This window comes from Podarcis vaucheri (genome assembly GCF_965113315.1).
Source record: "Podarcis vaucheri genome assembly, chromosome: 13".
NCBI classification, from domain to species: domain Eukaryota; kingdom Metazoa; phylum Chordata; class Lepidosauria; order Squamata; family Lacertidae; genus Podarcis; species Podarcis vaucheri.
The window spans coordinates 41,236,377-41,259,633 of record NC_138751.1 but is presented as its reverse complement, the minus strand read 5'-3'; positions in this window follow the sequence as shown (position 1 = coordinate 41,259,633).

Below are 23,257 nucleotides of genomic sequence, written 5' to 3'. Positions count from 1 at the left end.
GAAATCCTCCTCCTCCTTTTGGACTGACAAGTGTAAAAGCATGAGACAAAAGGAGCTGGAAGGAAAGAGGAAACTTTGCACAATCTGGAAGAGAGTGAAAGAAGAAAAGAGTGGTAAAGGAACTAAACAAAAAACACACACACACACACACACACACAATAGGTGGGGGGGGGGAGAAGAAAAAAATCCAAATCAAGAGGGAAAAGAGAGAGAGAAATTGGGTGGCCTGAGCGCAGGCCAATGGCCTGCTGGTTTTATACCTGCTGCTGGGATTGACAAAGCTGCCTCTGATTGGTTGCAAAGGCTGCTGGGATTGACAAGGCTGCCTCTGGTTGGTTAACCAGGCATTCTTTGATTGACAAGGCATCTGTCCCTCCCCTTCACCTCATTGCTCACCAATTAACCCATTAACTAACGTCTAGCCGAACCAATCAACCCACTTGAAGGATTACTGTTCATCTTTTTTTCTTAGGGTGTCCCTTTGTTCATTGGAGAAATGTTGGGGGGTATGGAGTTCTCCGACTCCCGAGCCATCTGAAGGCAAGCCTGTACAGTGAAGGGTTTTGTTTAAAACGTCTAGTGTTTTATTATGTTTCTATACATGTTGGATGCCGCCCAGCGTGCCTGGGGCAACCCAGTCCGTTGCGTGGGGCATAAAGAATAAAATTATCATTATGGAATGGGGCGACCCGCTGTGTGTGTGTGTGTGTGTGTTTGTGATTAATGCACTTGGAGGGAAGAGCTGGCTGGAACTCTAAACAGAAGCAGCAGAACGCACTGCAACATTTGGTTGCAGGTCCCATTTGCCACATACCACAGATGAAGTCCCTACTTTGAAGCATTTACCATATAGAAATCCTCCTCCTCCTTTTGGACTGACAAGTGTAAAAGCATGAGACAAAAGGAGCTGGAAGGAAAGAGGAAACTTTGCACAATCTGGAAGAGAGTGAAAGAAGAAAAGAGTGGTAAAGGAATTAAACAAAACACACACACACACACACACACACACACACACACACACAATAGGTGGGGGGGGAGAAGAAAAAAATCCAAATCAAGAGGGAAAAGAGAGAGAGAAATTGGGTGGCCTGAGCGCAGGCCAATGGCCTGAGCACAGGCCAATGGCCTGCTGGTTTTATACCTGCTGCTGGGATTGACAAAGCTGCCTCTGATTGGTTGCAAAGGCTGCTGGGATTGACAAGGCTGCCTCTGGTTGGTTAACCAGGCATTCTTTGATTGACAAGGCATCTGTCCCTCCCCTTCACCTCATTGCTCACCAATTAACCCATTAACTAACGTCTAGCCGAACCAATCAACCCACTTGAAGGATTACTGTTCATCTTTTTTTCTTAGGGTGTCCCTTTGTTCATTGGAGAAATGTTGGGGGGTATGGAGTTCTCCGACTCCCGAGCCATCTGAAGGCAAGCCTGTACAGTGAAGGGTTTTGTTTAAAACGTCTAGTGTTTTATTATGTTTCTATACATGTTGGATGCCGCCCAGCGTGCCTGGGGCAACCCAGTCCGTTGCGTGGGGCATAAAGAATAAAATTATCATTATGGAATGGGGCGACCCGCTGTGTGTGTGTGTGTGTGTGTGTTTGTGATTAATGCACTTGGAGGGAAGAGCTGGCTGGAACTCTAAACAGAAGCAGCAGAACGCACTGCAACATTTGGTTGCAGGTCCCATTTGCCACATACCACAGATGAAGTCCCTACTTTGAAGCATTTACCATATAGAAATCCTCCTCCTCCTTTTGGACTGACAAGTGTAAAAGCATGAGACAAAAGGAGCTGGAAGGAAAGAGGAAACTTTGCACAATCTGGAAGAGAGTGAAAGAAGAAAAGAGTGGTAAAGGAATTAAACAAAACACACACACACACACACACACACACACACACACACACACAATAGGTGGGGGGGGAGAAGAAAAAAATCCAAATCAAGAGGGAAAAGAGAGAGAGAAATTGGGTGGCCTGAGCGCAGGCCAATGGCCTGAGCACAGGCCAATGGCCTGCTGGTTTTATACCTGCTGCTGGGATTGACAAAGCTGCCTCTGATTGGTTGCAAAGGCTGCTGGGATTGACAAGGCTGCCTCTGGTTGGTTAACCAGGCATTCTTTGATTGACAAGGCATCTGTCCCTCCCCTTCACCTCATTGCTCACCAATTAACCCATTAACTAACGTCTAGCCGAACCAATCAACCCACTTGAAGGATTACTGTTCATCTTTTTTTCTTAGGGTGTCCCTTTGTTCATTGGAGAAATGTTGGGGGGTATGGAGTTCTCCGACTCCCGAGCCATCTGAAGGCAAGCCTGTACAGTGAAGGGTTTTGTTTAAAACGTCTAGTGTTTTATTATGTTTCTATACATGTTGGATGCCGCCCAGCGTGCCTGGGGCAACCCAGTCCGTTGCGTGGGGCATAAAGAATAAAATTATCATTATGGAATGGGGCGACCCGCTGTGTGTGTGTGTGTGTGTGTGTTTGTGATTAATGCACTTGGAGGGAAGAGCTGGCTGGAACTCTAAACAGAAGCAGCAGAACGCACTGCAACATTTGGTTGCAGGTCCCATTTGCCACATACCACAGATGAAGTCCCTACTTTGAAGCATTTACCATATAGAAATCCTCCTCCTCCTTTTGGACTGACAAGTGTAAAAGCATGAGACAAAAGGAGCTGGAAGGAAAGAGGAAACTTTGCACAATCTGGAAGAGAGTGAAAGAAGAAAAGAGTGGTAAAGGAACTAAACAAAAAACACACACACACACACACACACACAATAGGTGGGGGGGGGGAGAAGAAAAAAATCCAAATCAAGAGGGAAAAGAGAGAGAGAAATTGGGTGGCCTGAGCGCAGGCCAATGGCCTGCTGGTTTTATACCTGCTGCTGGGATTGACAAAGCTGCCTCTGATTGGTTGCAAAGGCTGCTGGGATTGACAAGGCTGCCTCTGGTTGGTTAACCAGGCATTCTTTGATTGACAAGGCATCTGTCCCTCCCCTTCACCTCATTGCTCACCAATTAACCCATTAACTAACGTCTAGCCGAACCAATCAACCCACTTGAAGGATTACTGTTCATCTTTTTTTCTTAGGGTGTCCCTTTGTTCATTGGAGAAATGTTGGGGGGTATGGAGTTCTCCGACTCCCGAGCCATCTGAAGGCAAGCCTGTACAGTGAAGGGTTTTGTTTAAAACGTCTAGTGTTTTATTATGTTTCTATACATGTTGGATGCCGCCCAGCGTGCCTGGGGCAACCCAGTCCGTTGCGTGGGGCATAAAGAATAAAATTATCATTATGGAATGGGGCGACCCGCTGTGTGTGTGTGTGTGTGTGTTTGTGATTAATGCACTTGGAGGGAAGAGCTGGCTGGAACTCTAAACAGAAGCAGCAGAACGCACTGCAACATTTGGTTGCAGGTCCCATTTGCCACATACCACAGATGAAGTCCCTACTTTGAAGCATTTACCATATAGAAATCCTCCTCCTCCTTTTGGACTGACAAGTGTAAAAGCATGAGACAAAAGGAGCTGGAAGGAAAGAGGAAACTTTGCACAATCTGGAAGAGAGTGAAAGAAGAAAAGAGTGGTAAAGGAACTAAACAAAACACACACACACACACACACACACACACACACACACAATAGGTGGGGGGGAGAAGAAAAAAATCCAAATCAAGAGGGAAAAGAGAGAGAGAAATTGGGTGGCCTGAGCGCAGGCCAATGGCCTGCTGGTTTTATACCTGCTGCTGGGATTGACAAAGCTGCCTCTGATTGGTTGCAAAGGCTGCTGGGATTGACAAGGCTGCCTCTGGTTGGTTAACCAGGCATTCTTTGATTGACAAGGCATCTGTCCCTCCCCTTCACCTCATTGCTCACCAATTAACCCATTAACTAACGTCTAGCCGAACCAATCAACCCACTTGAAGGATTACTGTTCATCTTTTTTTCTTAGGGTGTCCCTTTGTTCATTGGAGAAATGTTGGGGGGTATGGAGTTCTCCGACTCCCGAGCCATCTGAAGGCAAGCCTGTACAGTGAAGGGTTTTGTTTAAAACGTCTAGTGTTTTATTATGTTTCTATACATGTTGGATGCCGCCCAGCGTGCCTGGGGCAACCCAGTCCGTTGCGTGGGGCATAAAGAATAAAATTATCATTATGGAATGGGGCGACCCGCTGTGTGTGTGTGTGTGTGTGTGTTTGTGATTAATGCACTTGGAGGGAAGAGCTGGCTGGAACTCTAAACAGAAGCAGCAGAACGCACTGCAACATTTGGTTGCAGGTCCCATTTGCCACATACCACAGATGAAGTCCCTACTTTGAAGCATTTACCATATAGAAATCCTCCTCCTCCTTTTGGACTGACAAGTGTAAAAGCATGAGACAAAAGGAGCTGGAAGGAAAGAGGAAACTTTGCACAATCTGGAAGAGAGTGAAAGAAGAAAAGAGTGGTAAAGGAACTAAACAAAAAAAACACACACAAACACACAATAGGTGGGGGGGAGAAGAAAAAAATCCAAATCAAGAGGGAAAAGAGAGAGAGAAATTGGGTGGCCTGAGCGCAGGCCAATGGCCTGCTGGTTTTATACCTGCTGCTGGGATTGACAAAGCTGCCTCTGATTGGTTGCAAAGGCTGCTGGGATTGACAAGGCTGCCTCTGGTTGGTTAACCAGGCATTCTTTGATTGACAAGGCATCTGTCCCTCCCCTTCACCTCATTGCTCACCAATTAACCCATTAACTAACGTCTAGCCGAACCAATCAACCCACTTGAAGGATTACTGTTCATCTTTTTTTCTTAGGGTGTCCCTTTGTTCATTGGAGAAATGTTGGGGGGTATGGAGTTCTCCGACTCCCGAGCCATCTGAAGGCAAGCCTGTACAGTGAAGGGTTTTGTTTAAAACGTCTAGTGTTTTATTATGTTTCTATACATGTTGGATGCCGCCCAGCGTGCCTGGGGCAACCCAGTCCGTTGCGTGGGGCATAAAGAATAAAATTATCATTATGGAATGGGGCGACCCGCTGTGTGTGTGTGTGTGTGTGTGTTTGTGATTAATGCACTTGGAGGGAAGAGCTGGCTGGAACTCTAAACAGAAGCAGCAGAACGCACTGCAACATTTGGTTGCAGGTCCCATTTGCCACATACCACAGATGAAGTCCCTACTTTGAAGCATTTACCATATAGAAATCCTCCTCCTCCTTTTGGACTGACAAGTGTAAAAGCATGAGACAAAAGGAGCTGGAAGGAAAGAGGAAACTTTGCACAATCTGGAAGAGAGTGAAAGAAGAAAAGAGTGGTAAAGGAACTAAACAAAAAAAACACACACAAACACACAATAGGTGGGGGGGAGAAGAAAAAAATCCAAATCAAGAGGGAAAAGAGAGAGAGAAATTGGGTGGCCTGAGCGCAGGCCAATGGCCTGAGCGCAGGCCAATGGCCTGAGCGCAGGCCAATGGCCTGAGCGCAGGCCAATGGCCTGAGCGCAGGCCAATGGCCTGAGCGCAGGCCAATGGCCTGAGCGCAGGCCAATGGCCTGAGCGCAGGCCAATGGCCTGAGCGCAGGCCAATGGCCTGAGCGCAGGCCAGGCCTGCTGGTTTTATACCTGCTGCTGGGATTGACAAAGCTGCCTCTGATTGGTTGCAAAGGCTGCTGGGATTGACAAGGCTGCCTCTGGTTGGTTAACCAGGCATTCTTTGATTGACAAGGCATCTGTCCCTCCCCTTCACCTCATTGCTCACCAATTAACCCATTAACTAACGTCTAGCCGAACCAATCAACCCACTTGAAGGATTACTGTTCATCTTTTTTTCTTAGGGTGTCCCTTTGTTCATTGGAGAAATGTTGGGGGGTATGGAGTTCTCCGACTCCCGAGCCATCTGAAGGCAAGCCTGTACAGTGAAGGGTTTTGTTTAAAACGTCTAGTGTTTTATTATGTTTCTATACATGTTGGATGCCGCCCAGCGTGCCTGGGGCAACCCAGTCCGTTGCGTGGGGCATAAAGAATAAAATTATCATTATGGAATGGGGCGACCCGCTGTGTGTGTGTGTGTGTGTGTGTTTGTGATTAATGCACTTGGAGGGAAGAGCTGGCTGGAACTCTAAACAGAAGCAGCAGAACGCACTGCAACATTTGGTTGCAGGTCCCATTTGCCACATACCACAGATGAAGTCCCTACTTTGAAGCATTTACCATATAGAAATCCTCCTCCTCCTTTTGGACTGACAAGTGTAAAAGCATGAGACAAAAGGAGCTGGAAGGAAAGAGGAAACTTTGCACAATCTGGAAGAGAGTGAAAGAAGAAAAGAGTGGTAAAGGAACTAAACAAAAAAAACACACACAAACACACAATAGGTGGGGGGGAGAAGAAAAAAATCCAAATCAAGAGGGAAAAGAGAGAGAGAAATTGGGTGGCCTGAGCGCAGGCCAATGGCCTGAGCGCAGGCCAATGGCCTGAGCGCAGGCCAATGGCCTGAGCGCAGGCCAATGGCCTGAGCGCAGGCCAATGGCCTGAGCGCAGGCCAATGGCCTGAGCGCAGGCCAATGGCCTGAGCGCAGGCCAATGGCCTGAGCGCAGGCCAATGGCCTGAGCGCAGGCCAATGGCCTGAGCGCAGGCCAATGGCCTGAGCGCAGGCCAATGGCCTGAGCGCAGGCCAATGGCCTGAGCGCAGGCCAATGGCCTGAGCGCAGGCCAATGGCCTGAGCGCAGGCCAATGGCCTGAGCGCAGGCCAATGGCCTGAGCGCAGGCCAATGGCCTGAGCGCAGGCCAGGCCTGCTGGTTTTATACCTGCTGCTGGGATTGACAAAGCTGCCTCTGATTGGTTGCAAAGGCTGCTGGGATTGACAAGGCTGCCTCTGGTTGGTTAACCAGGCATTCTTTGATTGACAAGGCATCTGTCCCTCCCCTTCACCTCATTGCTCACCAATTAACCCATTAACTAACGTCTAGCCGAACCAATCAACCCACTTGAAGGATTACTGTTCATCTTTTTTTCTTAGGGTGTCCCTTTGTTCATTGGAGAAATGTTGGGGGGTATGGAGTTCTCCGACTCCCGAGCCATCTGAAGGCAAGCCTGTACAGTGAAGGGTTTTGTTTAAAACGTCTAGTGTTTTATTATGTTTCTATACATGTTGGATGCCGCCCAGCGTGCCTGGGGCAACCCAGTCCGTTGCGTGGGGCATAAAGAATAAAATTATCATTATGGAATGGGGCGACCCGCTGTGTGTGTGTGTGTGTGTGTGTTTGTGATTAATGCACTTGGAGGGAAGAGCTGGCTGGAACTCTAAACAGAAGCAGCAGAACGCACTGCAACATTTGGTTGCAGGTCCCATTTGCCACATACCACAGATGAAGTCCCTACTTTGAAGCATTTACCATATAGAAATCCTCCTCCTCCTTTTGGACTGACAAGTGTAAAAGCATGAGACAAAAGGAGCTGGAAGGAAAGAGGAAACTTTGCACAATCTGGAAGAGAGTGAAAGAAGAAAAGAGTGGTAAAGGAACTAAACAAAAAAAACACACACAAACACACAATAGGTGGGGGGGAGAAGAAAAAAATCCAAATCAAGAGGGAAAAGAGAGAGAGAAATTGGGTGGCCTGAGCGCAGGCCAATGGCCTGAGCGCAGGCCAATGGCCTGCTGGTTTTATACCTGCTGCTGGGATTGACAAAGCTGCCTCTGATTGGTTGCAAAGGCTGCTGGGATTGACAAGGCTGCCTCTGGTTGGTTAACCAGGCATTCTTTGATTGACAAGGCATCTGTCCCTCCCCTTCACCTCATTGCTCACCAATTAACCCATTAACTAACGTCTAGCCGAACCAATCAACCCACTTGAAGGATTACTGTTCATCTTTTTTTCTTAGGGTGTCCCTTTGTTCATTGGAGAAATGTTGGGGGGTATGGAGTTCTCCGACTCCCGAGCCATCTGAAGGCAAGCCTGTACAGTGAAGGGTTTTGTTTAAAACGTCTAGTGTTTTATTATGTTTCTATACATGTTGGATGCCGCCCAGCGTGCCTGGGGCAACCCAGTCCGTTGCGTGGGGCATAAAGAATAAAATTATCATTATGGAATGGGGCGACCCGCTGTGTGTGTGTGTGTGTGTGTGTTTGTGATTAATGCACTTGGAGGGAAGAGCTGGCTGGAACTCTAAACAGAAGCAGCAGAACGCACTGCAACATTTGGTTGCAGGTCCCATTTGCCACATACCACAGATGAAGTCCCTACTTTGAAGCATTTACCATATAGAAATCCTCCTCCTCCTTTTGGACTGACAAGTGTAAAAGCATGAGACAAAAGGAGCTGGAAGGAAAGAGGAAACTTTGCACAATCTGGAAGAGAGTGAAAGAAGAAAAGAGTGGTAAAGGAACTAAACAAAAAACACACACACACACACACACACACAATAGGTGGGGGGGGGGAGAAGAAAAAAATCCAAATCAAGAGGGAAAAGAGAGAGAGAAATTGGGTGGCCTGAGCGCAGGCCAATGGCCTGCTGGTTTTATACCTGCTGCTGGGATTGACAAAGCTGCCTCTGATTGGTTGCAAAGGCTGCTGGGATTGACAAGGCTGCCTCTGGTTGGTTAACCAGGCATTCTTTGATTGACAAGGCATCTGTCCCTCCCCTTCACCTCATTGCTCACCAATTAACCCATTAACTAACGTCTAGCCGAACCAATCAACCCACTTGAAGGATTACTGTTCATCTTTTTTTCTTAGGGTGTCCCTTTGTTCATTGGAGAAATGTTGGGGGGTATGGAGTTCTCCGACTCCCGAGCCATCTGAAGGCAAGCCTGTACAGTGAAGGGTTTTGTTTAAAACGTCTAGTGTTTTATTATGTTTCTATACATGTTGGATGCCGCCCAGCGTGCCTGGGGCAACCCAGTCCGTTGCGTGGGGCATAAAGAATAAAATTATCATTATGGAATGGGGCGACCCGCTGTGTGTGTGTGTGTGTGTGTTTGTGATTAATGCACTTGGAGGGAAGAGCTGGCTGGAACTCTAAACAGAAGCAGCAGAACGCACTGCAACATTTGGTTGCAGGTCCCATTTGCCACATACCACAGATGAAGTCCCTACTTTGAAGCATTTACCATATAGAAATCCTCCTCCTCCTTTTGGACTGACAAGTGTAAAAGCATGAGACAAAAGGAGCTGGAAGGAAAGAGGAAACTTTGCACAATCTGGAAGAGAGTGAAAGAAGAAAAGAGTGGTAAAGGAATTAAACAAAACACACACACACACACACACACACACACACACACACACACACACAATAGGTGGGGGGGGAGAAGAAAAAAATCCAAATCAAGAGGGAAAAGAGAGAGAGAAATTGGGTGGCCTGAGCGCAGGCCAATGGCCTGAGCACAGGCCAATGGCCTGCTGGTTTTATACCTGCTGCTGGGATTGACAAAGCTGCCTCTGATTGGTTGCAAAGGCTGCTGGGATTGACAAGGCTGCCTCTGGTTGGTTAACCAGGCATTCTTTGATTGACAAGGCATCTGTCCCTCCCCTTCACCTCATTGCTCACCAATTAACCCATTAACTAACGTCTAGCCGAACCAATCAACCCACTTGAAGGATTACTGTTCATCTTTTTTTCTTAGGGTGTCCCTTTGTTCATTGGAGAAATGTTGGGGGGTATGGAGTTCTCCGACTCCCGAGCCATCTGAAGGCAAGCCTGTACAGTGAAGGGTTTTGTTTAAAACGTCTAGTGTTTTATTATGTTTCTATACATGTTGGATGCCGCCCAGCGTGCCTGGGGCAACCCAGTCCGTTGCGTGGGGCATAAAGAATAAAATTATCATTATGGAATGGGGCGACCCGCTGTGTGTGTGTGTGTGTGTGTGTTTGTGATTAATGCACTTGGAGGGAAGAGCTGGCTGGAACTCTAAACAGAAGCAGCAGAACGCACTGCAACATTTGGTTGCAGGTCCCATTTGCCACATACCACAGATGAAGTCCCTACTTTGAAGCATTTACCATATAGAAATCCTCCTCCTCCTTTTGGACTGACAAGTGTAAAAGCATGAGACAAAAGGAGCTGGAAGGAAAGAGGAAACTTTGCACAATCTGGAAGAGAGTGAAAGAAGAAAAGAGTGGTAAAGGAATTAAACAAAACACACACACACACACACACACACACACACACACACACACACAATAGGTGGGGGGGGAGAAGAAAAAAATCCAAATCAAGAGGGAAAAGAGAGAGAGAAATTGGGTGGCCTGAGCGCAGGCCAATGGCCTGAGCACAGGCCAATGGCCTGCTGGTTTTATACCTGCTGCTGGGATTGACAAAGCTGCCTCTGATTGGTTGCAAAGGCTGCTGGGATTGACAAGGCTGCCTCTGGTTGGTTAACCAGGCATTCTTTGATTGACAAGGCATCTGTCCCTCCCCTTCACCTCATTGCTCACCAATTAACCCATTAACTAACGTCTAGCCGAACCAATCAACCCACTTGAAGGATTACTGTTCATCTTTTTTTCTTAGGGTGTCCCTTTGTTCATTGGAGAAATGTTGGGGGGTATGGAGTTCTCCGACTCCCGAGCCATCTGAAGGCAAGCCTGTACAGTGAAGGGTTTTGTTTAAAACGTCTAGTGTTTTATTATGTTTCTATACATGTTGGATGCCGCCCAGCGTGCCTGGGGCAACCCAGTCCGTTGCGTGGGGCATAAAGAATAAAATTATCATTATGGAATGGGGCGACCCGCTGTGTGTGTGTGTGTGTGTGTTTGTGATTAATGCACTTGGAGGGAAGAGCTGGCTGGAACTCTAAACAGAAGCAGCAGAACGCACTGCAACATTTGGTTGCAGGTCCCATTTGCCACATACCACAGATGAAGTCCCTACTTTGAAGCATTTACCATATAGAAATCCTCCTCCTCCTTTTGGACTGACAAGTGTAAAAGCATGAGACAAAAGGAGCTGGAAGGAAAGAGGAAACTTTGCACAATCTGGAAGAGAGTGAAAGAAGAAAAGAGTGGTAAAGGAATTAAACAAAACACACACACACACACACACACACACACACACACACACACACAATAGGTGGGGGGGGAGAAGAAAAAAATCCAAATCAAGAGGGAAAAGAGAGAGAGAAATTGGGTGGCCTGAGCGCAGGCCAATGGCCTGAGCACAGGCCAATGGCCTGCTGGTTTTATACCTGCTGCTGGGATTGACAAAGCTGCCTCTGATTGGTTGCAAAGGCTGCTGGGATTGACAAGGCTGCCTCTGGTTGGTTAACCAGGCATTCTTTGATTGACAAGGCATCTGTCCCTCCCCTTCACCTCATTGCTCACCAATTAACCCATTAACTAACGTCTAGCCGAACCAATCAACCCACTTGAAGGATTACTGTTCATCTTTTTTTCTTAGGGTGTCCCTTTGTTCATTGGAGAAATGTTGGGGGGTATGGAGTTCTCCGACTCCCGAGCCATCTGAAGGCAAGCCTGTACAGTGAAGGGTTTTGTTTAAAACGTCTAGTGTTTTATTATGTTTCTATACATGTTGGATGCCGCCCAGCGTGCCTGGGGCAACCCAGTCCGTTGCGTGGGGCATAAAGAATAAAATTATCATTATGGAATGGGGCGACCCGCTGTGTGTGTGTGTGTGTGTGTTTGTGATTAATGCACTTGGAGGGAAGAGCTGGCTGGAACTCTAAACAGAAGCAGCAGAACGCACTGCAACATTTGGTTGCAGGTCCCATTTGCCACATACCACAGATGAAGTCCCTACTTTGAAGCATTTACCATATAGAAATCCTCCTCCTCCTTTTGGACTGACAAGTGTAAAAGCATGAGACAAAAGGAGCTGGAAGGAAAGAGGAAACTTTGCACAATCTGGAAGAGAGTGAAAGAAGAAAAGAGTGGTAAAGGAATTAAACAAAACACACACACACACACACACACACACACACACACACACACACAATAGGTGGGGGGGGGAGAAGAAAAAAATCCAAATCAAGAGGGAAAAGAGAGAGAGAAATTGGGTGGCCTGAGCGCAGGCCAATGGCCTGCTGGTTTTATACCTGCTGCTGGGATTGACAAAGCTGCCTCTGATTGGTTGCAAAGGCTGCTGGGATTGACAAGGCTGCCTCTGGTTGGTTAACCAGGCATTCTTTGATTGACAAGGCATCTGTCCCTCCCCTTCACCTCATTGCTCACCAATTAACCCATTAACTAACGTCTAGCCGAACCAATCAACCCACTTGAAGGATTACTGTTCATCTTTTTTTCTTAGGGTGTCCCTTTGTTCATTGGAGAAATGTTGGGGGGTATGGAGTTCTCCGACTCCCGAGCCATCTGAAGGCAAGCCTGTACAGTGAAGGGTTTTGTTTAAAACGTCTAGTGTTTTATTATGTTTCTATACATGTTGGATGCCGCCCAGCGTGCCTGGGGCAACCCAGTCCGTTGCGTGGGGCATAAAGAATAAAATTATCATTATGGAATGGGGCGACCCGCTGTGTGTGTGTGTGTGTGTGTTTGTGATTAATGCACTTGGAGGGAAGAGCTGGCTGGAACTCTAAACAGAAGCAGCAGAACGCACTGCAACATTTGGTTGCAGGTCCCATTTGCCACATACCACAGATGAAGTCCCTACTTTGAAGCATTTACCATATAGAAATCCTCCTCCTCCTTTTGGACTGACAAGTGTAAAAGCATGAGACAAAAGGAGCTGGAAGGAAAGAGGAAACTTTGCACAATCTGGAAGAGAGTGAAAGAAGAAAAGAGTGGTAAAGGAATTAAACAAAACACACACACACACACACACACACACACACACACACACACACAATAGGTGGGGGGGGGAGAAGAAAAAAATCCAAATCAAGAGGGAAAAGAGAGAGAGAAATTGGGTGGCCTGAGCGCAGGCCAATGGCCTGCTGGTTTTATACCTGCTGCTGGGATTGACAAAGCTGCCTCTGATTGGTTGCAAAGGCTGCTGGGATTGACAAGGCTGCCTCTGGTTGGTTAACCAGGCATTCTTTGATTGACAAGGCATCTGTCCCTCCCCTTCACCTCATTGCTCACCAATTAACCCATTAACTAACGTCTAGCCGAACCAATCAACCCACTTGAAGGATTACTGTTCATCTTTTTTTCTTAGGGTGTCCCTTTGTTCATTGGAGAAATGTTGGGGGGTATGGAGTTCTCCGACTCCCGAGCCATCTGAAGGCAAGCCTGTACAGTGAAGGGTTTTGTTTAAAACGTCTAGTGTTTTATTATGTTTCTATACATGTTGGATGCCGCCCAGCGTGCCTGGGGCAACCCAGTCCGTTGCGTGGGGCATAAAGAATAAAATTATCATTATGGAATGGGGCGACCCGCTGTGTGTGTGTGTGTGTGTGTTTGTGATTAATGCACTTGGAGGGAAGAGCTGGCTGGAACTCTAAACAGAAGCAGCAGAACGCACTGCAACATTTGGTTGCAGGTCCCATTTGCCACATACCACAGATGAAGTCCCTACTTTGAAGCATTTACCATATAGAAATCCTCCTCCTCCTTTTGGACTGACAAGTGTAAAAGCATGAGACAAAAGGAGCTGGAAGGAAAGAGGAAACTTTGCACAATCTGGAAGAGAGTGAAAGAAGAAAAGAGTGGTAAAGGAACTAAACAAAAAAAACACACACAAACACACACACACACACAATAGGTGGGGGGGAGAAGAAAAAAATCCAAATCAAGAGGGAAAAGAGAGAGAGAAATTGGGTGGCCTGAGCGCAGGCCAATGGCCTGAGCGCAGGCCAATGGCCTGCTGGTTTTATACCTGCTGCTGGGATTGACAAAGCTGCCTCTGATTGGTTGCAAAGGCTGCTGGGATTGACAAGGCTGCCTCTGGTTGGTTAACCAGGCATTCTTTGATTGACAAGGCATCTGTCCCTCCCCTTCACCTCATTGCTCACCAATTAACCCATTAACTAACGTCTAGCCGAACCAATCAACCCACTTGAAGGATTACTGTTCATCTTTTTTTCTTAGGGTGTCCCTTTGTTCATTGGAGAAATGTTGGGGGGTATGGAGTTCTCCGACTCCCGAGCCATCTGAAGGCAAGCCTGTACAGTGAAGGGTTTTGTTTAAAACGTCTAGTGTTTTATTATGTTTCTATACATGTTGGATGCCGCCCAGCGTGCCTGGGGCAACCCAGTCCGTTGCGTGGGGCATAAAGAATAAAATTATCATTATGGAATGGGGCGACCCGCTGTGTGTGTGTGTGTGTGTGTTTGTGATTAATGCACTTGGAGGGAAGAGCTGGCTGGAACTCTAAACAGAAGCAGCAGAACGCACTGCAACATTTGGTTGCAGGTCCCATTTGCCACATACCACAGATGAAGTCCCTACTTTGAAGCATTTACCATATAGAAATCCTCCTCCTCCTTTTGGACTGACAAGTGTAAAAGCATGAGACAAAAGGAGCTGGAAGGAAAGAGGAAACTTTGCACAATCTGGAAGAGAGTGAAAGAAGAAAAGAGTGGTAAAGGAACTAAACAAAACACACACACACACACACACACACACAATAGGTGGGGGGGGGAGAAGAAAAAAATCCAAATCAAGAGGGAAAAGAGAGAGAGAAATTGGGTGGCCTGAGCGCAGGCCAATGGCCTGAGCGCAGGCCAATGGCCTGAGCGCAGGCCAATGGCCTGCTTATACCTGCTGCTGGGATTGACAAAGCTGCCTCTGATTGGTTGCAAAGGCTGCTGGGATTGACAAGGCTGCCTCTGGTTGGTTAACCAGGCATTCTTTGATTGACAAGGCATCTGTCCCTCCCCTTCACCTCATTGCTCACCAATTAACCCATTAACTAACGTCTAGCCGAACCAATCAACCCACTTGAAGGATTACTGTTCATCTTTTTTTCTTAGGGTGTCCCTTTGTTCATTGGAGAAATGTTGGGGGGTATGGAGTTCTCCGACTCCCGAGCCATCTGAAGGCAAGCCTGTACAGTGAAGGGTTTTGTTTAAAACGTCTAGTGTTTTATTATGTTTCTATACATGTTGGATGCCGCCCAGCGTGCCTGGGGCAACCCAGTCCGTTGCGTGGGGCATAAAGAATAAAATTATCATTATGGAATGGGGCGACCCGCTGTGTGTGTGTGTGTGTGTGTGTTTGTGATTAATGCACTTGGAGGGAAGAGCTGGCTGGAACTCTAAACAGAAGCAGCAGAACGCACTGCAACATTTGGTTGCAGGTCCCATTTGCCACATACCACAGATGAAGTCCCTACTTTGAAGCATTTACCATATAGAAATCCTCCTCCTCCTTTTGGACTGACAAGTGTAAAAGCATGAGACAAAAGGAGCTGGAAGGAAAGAGGAAACTTTGCACAATCTGGAAGAGAGTGAAAGAAGAAAAGAGTGGTAAAGGAACTAAACAAAAAAAAAACACACACACACACACACACACACAGGGAGAAGAAAAAAATCCAAATCAAGAGGGAAAAGAGAGAGAGAAATTGGGTGGCCTGAGCGCAGGCCAATGGCCTGCTGGTTTTATACCTGCTGCTGGGATTGACAAAGCTGCCTCTGATTGGTTGCAAAGGCTGCTGGGATTGACAAGGCTGCCTCTGGTTGGTTAACCAGGCATTCTTTGATTGACAAGGCATCTGTCCCTCCCCTTCACCTCATTGCTCACCAATTAACCCATTAACTAACGTCTAGCCGAACCAATCAACCCACTTGAAGGATTACTGTTCATCTTTTTTTCTTAGGGTGTCCCTTTGTTCATTGGAGAAATGTTGGGGGGTATGGAGTTCTCCGACTCCCGAGCCATCTGAAGGCAAGCCTGTACAGTGAAGGGTTTTGTTTAAAACGTCTAGTGTTTTATTATGTTTCTATACATGTTGGATGCCGCCCAGCGTGCCTGGGGCAACCCAGTCCGTTGCGTGGGGCATAAAGAATAAAATTATCATTATGGAATGGGGCTACCCGCTGTGTGTGTGTGTGTGTGTGTGTGTGTTGTGATTAATGCACTTGGAGGGAAGAGCTGGCTGGAACTCTAAACAGAAGCAGCAGAACGCACTGCAACATTTGGTTGCAGGTCCCATTTGCCACATACCACAGATGAAGTCCCTACTTTGAAGCATTTACCATATAGAAATCCTCCTCCTCCTTTTGGACTGACAAGTGTAAAAGCATGAGACAAAAGGAGCTGGAAGGAAAGAGGAAACTTTGCACAATCTGGAAGAGAGTGAAAGAAGAAAAGAGTGGTAAAGGAATTAAACAAAACACACACACACACACACACACACACACACACACACACACAATAGGTGGGGGGGGAGAAGAAAAAAATCCAAATCAAGAGGGAAAAGAGAGAGAGAAATTGGGTGGCCTGAGCGCAGGCCAATGGCCTGAGCACAGGCCAATGGCCTGCTGGTTTTATACCTGCTGCTGGGATTGACAAAGCTGCCTCTGATTGGTTGCAAAGGCTGCTGGGATTGACAAGGCTGCCTCTGGTTGGTTAACCAGGCATTCTTTGATTGACAAGGCATCTGTCCCTCCCCTTCACCTCATTGCTCACCAATTAACCCATTAACTAACGTCTAGCCGAACCAATCAACCCACTTGAAGGATTACTGTTCATCTTTTTTTCTTAGGGTGTCCCTTTGTTCATTGGAGAAATGTTGGGGGGTATGGAGTTCTCCGACTCCCGAGCCATCTGAAGGCAAGCCTGTACAGTGAAGGGTTTTGTTTAAAACGTCTAGTGTTTTATTATGTTTCTATACATGTTGGATGCCGCCCAGCGTGCCTGGGGCAACCCAGTCCGTTGCGTGGGGCATAAAGAATAAAATTATCATTATGGAATGGGGCGACCCGCTGTGTGTGTGTGTGTGTGTGTGTTTGTGATTAATGCACTTGGAGGGAAGAGCTGGCTGGAACTCTAAACAGAAGCAGCAGAACGCACTGCAACATTTGGTTGCAGGTCCCATTTGCCACATACCACAGATGAAGTCCCTACTTTGAAGCATTTACCATATAGAAATCCTCCTCCTCCTTTTGGACTGACAAGTGTAAAAGCATGAGACAAAAGGAGCTGGAAGGAAAGAGGAAACTTTGCACAATCTGGAAGAGAGTGAAAGAAGAAAAGAGTGGTAAAGGAACTAAACAAAAAAAAACACACACACACACACACACACACACAATAGGTGGGGGGGAGAAGAAAAAAATCCAAATCAAGAGGGAAAAGAGAGAGAGAAATTGGGTGGCCTGAGCGCAGGCCAATGGCCTGCTGGTTTTATACCTGCTGCTGGGATTGACAAAGCTGCCTCTGATTGGTTGCAAAGGCTGCTGGGATTGACAAGGCTGCCTCTGGTTGGTTAACCAGGCATTCTTTGATTGACAAGGCATCTGTCCCTCCCCTTCACCTCATTGCTCACCAATTAACCCATTAACTAACGTCTAGCCGAACCAATCAACCCACTTGAAGGATTACTGTTCATCTTTTTTTCTTAGGGTGTCCCTTTGTTCATTGGAGAAATGTTGGGGGGTATGGAGTTCTCCGACTCCCGAGCCATCTGAAGGCAAGCCTGTACAGTGAAGGGTTTTGTTTAAAACGTCTAGTGTTTTATTATGTTTCTATACATGTTGGATGCCGCCCAGCGTGCCTGGGGCAACCCAGTCCGTTGCGTGGGGCATAAAGAATAAAATTATCATTATGGAATGGGGCGACCCGCTGTGTGTGTGTGTGTGTGTGTGTTTGTGATTAATGCACTTGGAGGGAAGAGCTGGCTGGAACTCTAAACAGAAGCAGCAGAACGCACTGCAACATTTGGTTGCAGGTCCCATTTGCCACATACCACAGATGAAGTCCCTACTTTGAAGCATTTACCATATAGAAATCCTCCTCCTCCTTTTGGACTGACAAGTGTAAAAGCATGAGACAAAAGGAGCTGGAAGGAAAGAGGAAACTTTGCACAATCTGGAAGAGAGTGAAAGAAGAAAAGAGTGGTAAAGGAATTAAACAAAACACACACACACACACACACACACACACACACACACACAATAGGTGGGGGGGGAGAAGAAAAAAATCCAAATCAAGAGGGAAAAGAGAGAGAGAAATTGGGTGGCCTGAGCGCAGGCCAATGGCCTGAGCACAGGCCAATGGCCTGCTGGTTTTATACCTGCTGCTGGGATTGACAAAGCTGCCTCTGATTGGTTGCAAAGGCTGCTGGGATTGACAAGGCTGCCTCTGGTTGGTTAACCAGGCATTCTTTGATTGACAAGGCATCTGTCCCTCCCCTTCACCTCATTGCTCACCAATTAACCCATTAACTAACGTCTAGCCGAACCAATCAACCCACTTGAAGGATTACTGTTCATCTTTTTTTCTTAGGGTGTCCCTTTGTTCATTGGAGAAATGTTGGGGGGTATGGAGTTCTCCGACTCCCGAGCCATCTGAAGGCAAGCCTGTACAGTGAAGGGTTTTGTTTAAAACGTCTAGTGTTTTATTATGTTTCTATACATGTTGGATGCCGCCCAGCGTGCCTGGGGCAACCCAGTCCGTTGCGTGGGGCATAAAGAATAAAATTATCATTATGGAATGGGGCGACCCGCTGTGTGTGTGTGTGTGTGTGTTTGTGATTAATGCACTTGGAGGGAAGAGCTGGCTGGAACTCTAAACAGAAGCAGCAGAACGCACTGCAACATTTGGTTGCAGGTCCCATTTGCCACATACCACAGATGAAGTCCCTACTTTGAAGCATTTACCATATAGAAATCCTCCTCCTCCTTTTGGACTGACAAGTGTAAAAGCATGAGACAAAAGGAGCTGGAAGGAAAGAGGAAACTTTGCACAATCTGGAAGAGAGTGAAAGAAGAAAAGAGTGGTAAAGGAATTAAACAAAACACACACACACACACACACACACACACACACACAATAGGTGGGGGGGGAGAAGAAAAAAATCCAAATCAAGAGGGAAAAGAGAGAGAGAAATTGGGTGGCCTGAGCGCAGGCCAATGGCCTGAGCACAGGCCAATGGCCTGCTGGTTTTATACCTGCTGCTGGGATTGACAAAGCTGCCTCTGATTGGTTGCAAAGGCTGCTGGGATTGACAAGGCTGCCTCTGGTTGGTTAACCAGGCATTCTTTGATTGACAAGGCATCTGTCCCTCCCCTTCACCTCATTGCTCACCAATTAACCCATTAACTAACGTCTAGCCGAACCAATCAACCCACTTGAAGGATTACTGTTCATCTTTTTTTCTTAGGGTGTCCCTTTGTTCATTGGAGAAATGTTGGGGGGTATGGAGTTCTCCGACTCCCGAGCCATCTGAAGGCAAGCCTGTACAGTGAAGGGTTTTGTTTAAAACGTCTAGTGTTTTATTATGTTTCTATACATGTTGGATGCCGCCCAGCGTGCCTGGGGCAACCCAGTCCGTTGCGTGGGGCATAAAGAATAAAATTATCATTATGGAATGGGGCGACCCGCTGTGTGTGTGTGTGTGTGTGTTTGTGATTAATGCACTTGGAGGGAAGAGCTGGCTGGAACTCTAAACAGAAGCAGCAGAACGCACTGCAACATTTGGTTGCAGGTCCCATTTGCCACATACCACAGATGAAGTCCCTACTTTGAAGCATTTACCATATAGAAATCCTCCTCCTCCTTTTGGACTGACAAGTGTAAAAGCATGAGACAAAAGGAGCTGGAAGGAAAGAGGAAACTTTGCACAATCTGGAAGAGAGTGAAAGAAGAAAAGAGTGGTAAAGGAATTAAACAAAACACACACACACACACACACACACACACACAATAGGTGGGGGGGGAGAAGAAAAAAATCCAAATCAAGAGGGAAAAGAGAGAGAGAAATTGGGTGGCCTGAGCGCAGGCCAATGGCCTGAGCACAGGCCAATGGCCTGCTGGTTTTATACCTGCTGCTGGGATTGACAAAGCTGCCTCTGATTGGTTGCAAAGGCTGCTGGGATTGACAAGGCTGCCTCTGGTTGGTTAACCAGGCATTCTTTGATTGACAAGGCATCTGTCCCTCCCCTTCACCTCATTGCTCACCAATTAACCCATTAACTAACGTCTAGCCGAACCAATCAACCCACTTGAAGGATTACTGTTCATCTTTTTTTCTTAGGGTGTCCCTTTGTTCATTGGAGAAATGTTGGGGGGTATGGAGTTCTCCGACTCCCGAGCCATCTGAAGGCAAGCCTGTACAGTGAAGGGTTTTGTTTAAAACGTCTAGTGTTTTATTATGTTTCTATACATGTTGGATGCCGCCCAGCGTGCCTGGGGCAACCCAGTCCGTTGCGTGGGGCATAAAGAATAAAATTATCATTATGGAATGGGGCGACCCGCTGTGTGTGTGTGTGTGTGTGTTTGTGATTAATGCACTTGGAGGGAAGAGCTGGCTGGAACTCTAAACAGAAGCAGCAGAACGCACTGCAACATTTGGTTGCAGGTCCCATTTGCCACATACCACAGATGAAGTCCCTACTTTGAAGCATTTACCATATAGAAATCCTCCTCCTCCTTTTGGACTGACAAGTGTAAAAGCATGAGACAAAAGGAGCTGGAAGGAAAGAGGAAACTTTGCACAATCTGGAAGAGAGTGAAAGAAGAAAAGAGTGGTAAAGGAACTAAACAAAACACACACACACACACACACACACACAATAGGTGGGGGGGGGAGAAGAAAAAAATCCAAATCAAGAGGGAAAAGAGAGAGAGAAATTGGGTGGCCTGAGCGCAGGCCAATGGCCTGAGCGCAGGCCAATGGCCTGAGCGCAGGCCAATGGCCTGAGCGCAGGCCAATGGCCTGAGCGCAGGCCAATGGCCTGAGCGCAGGCCAATGGCCTGAGCGCAGGCCAATGGCCTGAGCGCAGGCCAATGGCCTGAGCGCAGGCCAATGGCCTGAGCGCAGGCCAATGGCCTGAGCGCAGGCCAATGGCCTGAGCGCAGGCCAATGGCCTGAGCGCAGGCCAGGCCTGCTGGTTTTATACCTGCTGCTGGGATTGACAAAGCTGCCTCTGATTGGTTGCAAAGGCTGCTGGGATTGACAAGGCTGCCTCTGGTTGGTTAACCAGGCATTCTTTGATTGACAAGGCATCTGTCCCTCCCCTTCACCTCATTGCTCACCAATTAACCCATTAACTAACGTCTAGCCGAACCAATCAACCCACTTGAAGGATTACTGTTCATCTTTTTTTCTTAGGGTGTCCCTTTGTTCATTGGAGAAATGTTGGGGGGTATGGAGTTCTCCGACTCCCGAGCCATCTGAAGGCAAGCCTGTACAGTGAAGGGTTTTGTTTAAAACGTCTAGTGTTTTATTATGTTTCTATACATGTTGGATGCCGCCCAGCGTGCCTGGGGCAACCCAGTCCGTTGCGTGGGGCATAAAGAATAAAATTATCATTATGGAATGGGGCGACCCGCTGTGTGTGTGTGTGTGTGTGTGTTTGTGATTAATGCACTTGGAGGGAAGAGCTGGCTGGAACTCTAAACAGAAGCAGCAGAACGCACTGCAACATTTGGTTGCAGGTCCCATTTGCCACATACCACAGATGAAGTCCCTACTTTGAAGCATTTACCATATAGAAATCCTCCTCCTCCTTTTGGACTGACAAGTGTAAAAGCATGAGACAAAAGGAGCTGGAAGGAAAGAGGAAACTTTGCACAATCTGGAAGAGAGTGAAAGAAGAAAAGAGTGGTAAAGGAACTAAACAAAAAACACACACACACACACACACACACACACAATAGGTGGGGGGGAGAAGAAAAAAATCCAAATCAAGAGGGAAAAGAGAGAGAGAAATTGGGTGGCCTGAGCGCAGGCCAATGGCCTGCTGGTTTTATACCTGCTGCTGGGATTGACAAAGCTGCCTCTGATTGGTTGCAAAGGCTGCTGGGATTGACAAGGCTGCCTCTGGTTGGTTAACCAGGCATTCTTTGATTGACAAGGCATCTGTCCCTCCCCTTCACCTCATTGCTCACCAATTAACCCATTAACTAACGTCTAGCCGAACCAATCAACCCACTTGAAGGATTACTGTTCATCTTTTTTTCTTAGGGTGTCCCTTTGTTCATTGGAGAAATGTTGGGGGGTATGGAGTTCTCCGACTCCCGAGCCATCTGAAGGCAAGCCTGTACAGTGAAGGGTTTTGTTTAAAACGTCTAGTGTTTTATTATGTTTCTATACATGTTGGATGCCGCCCAGCGTGCCTGGGGCAACCCAGTCCGTTGCGTGGGGCATAAAGAATAAAATTATCATTATGGAATGGGGCGACCCGCTGTGTGTGTGTGTGTGTGTGTGTTTGTGATTAATGCACTTGGAGGGAAGAGCTGGCTGGAACTCTAAACAGAAGCAGCAGAACGCACTGCAACATTTGGTTGCAGGTCCCATTTGCCACATACCACAGATGAAGTCCCTACTTTGAAGCATTTACCATATAGAAATCCTCCTCCTCCTTTTGGACTGACAAGTGTAAAAGCATGAGACAAAAGGAGCTGGAAGGAAAGAGGAAACTTTGCACAATCTGGAAGAGAGTGAAAGAAGAAAAGAGTGGTAAAGGAACTAAACAAAAAACACACACACACACACACACACACACACAATAGGTGGGGGGGAGAAGAAAAAAATCCAAATCAAGAGGGAAAAGAGAGAGAGAAATTGGGTGGCCTGAGCGCAGGCCAATGGCCTGCTGGTTTTATACCTGCTGCTGGGATTGACAAAGCTGCCTCTGATTGGTTGCAAAGGCTGCTGGGATTGACAAGGCTGCCTCTGGTTGGTTAACCAGGCATTCTTTGATTGACAAGGCATCTGTCCCTCCCCTTCACCTCATTGCTCACCAATTAACCCATTAACTAACGTCTAGCCGAACCAATCAACCCACTTGAAGGATTACTGTTCATCTTTTTTTCTTAGGGTGTCCCTTTGTTCATTGGAGAAATGTTGGGGGGTATGGAGTTCTCCGACTCCCGAGCCATCTGAAGGCAAGCCTGTACAGTGAAGGGTTTTGTTTAAAACGTCTAGTGTTTTATTATGTTTCTATACATGTTGGATGCCGCCCAGCGTGCCTGGGGCAACCCAGTCCGTTGCGTGGGGCATAAAGAATAAAATTATCATTATGGAATGGGGCGACCCGCTGTGTGTGTGTGTGTGTGTGTGTTTGTGATTAATGCACTTGGAGGGAAGAGCTGGCTGGAACTCTAAACAGAAGCAGCAGAACGCACTGCAACATTTGGTTGCAGGTCCCATTTGCCACATACCACAGATGAAGTCCCTACTTTGAAGCATTTACCATATAGAAA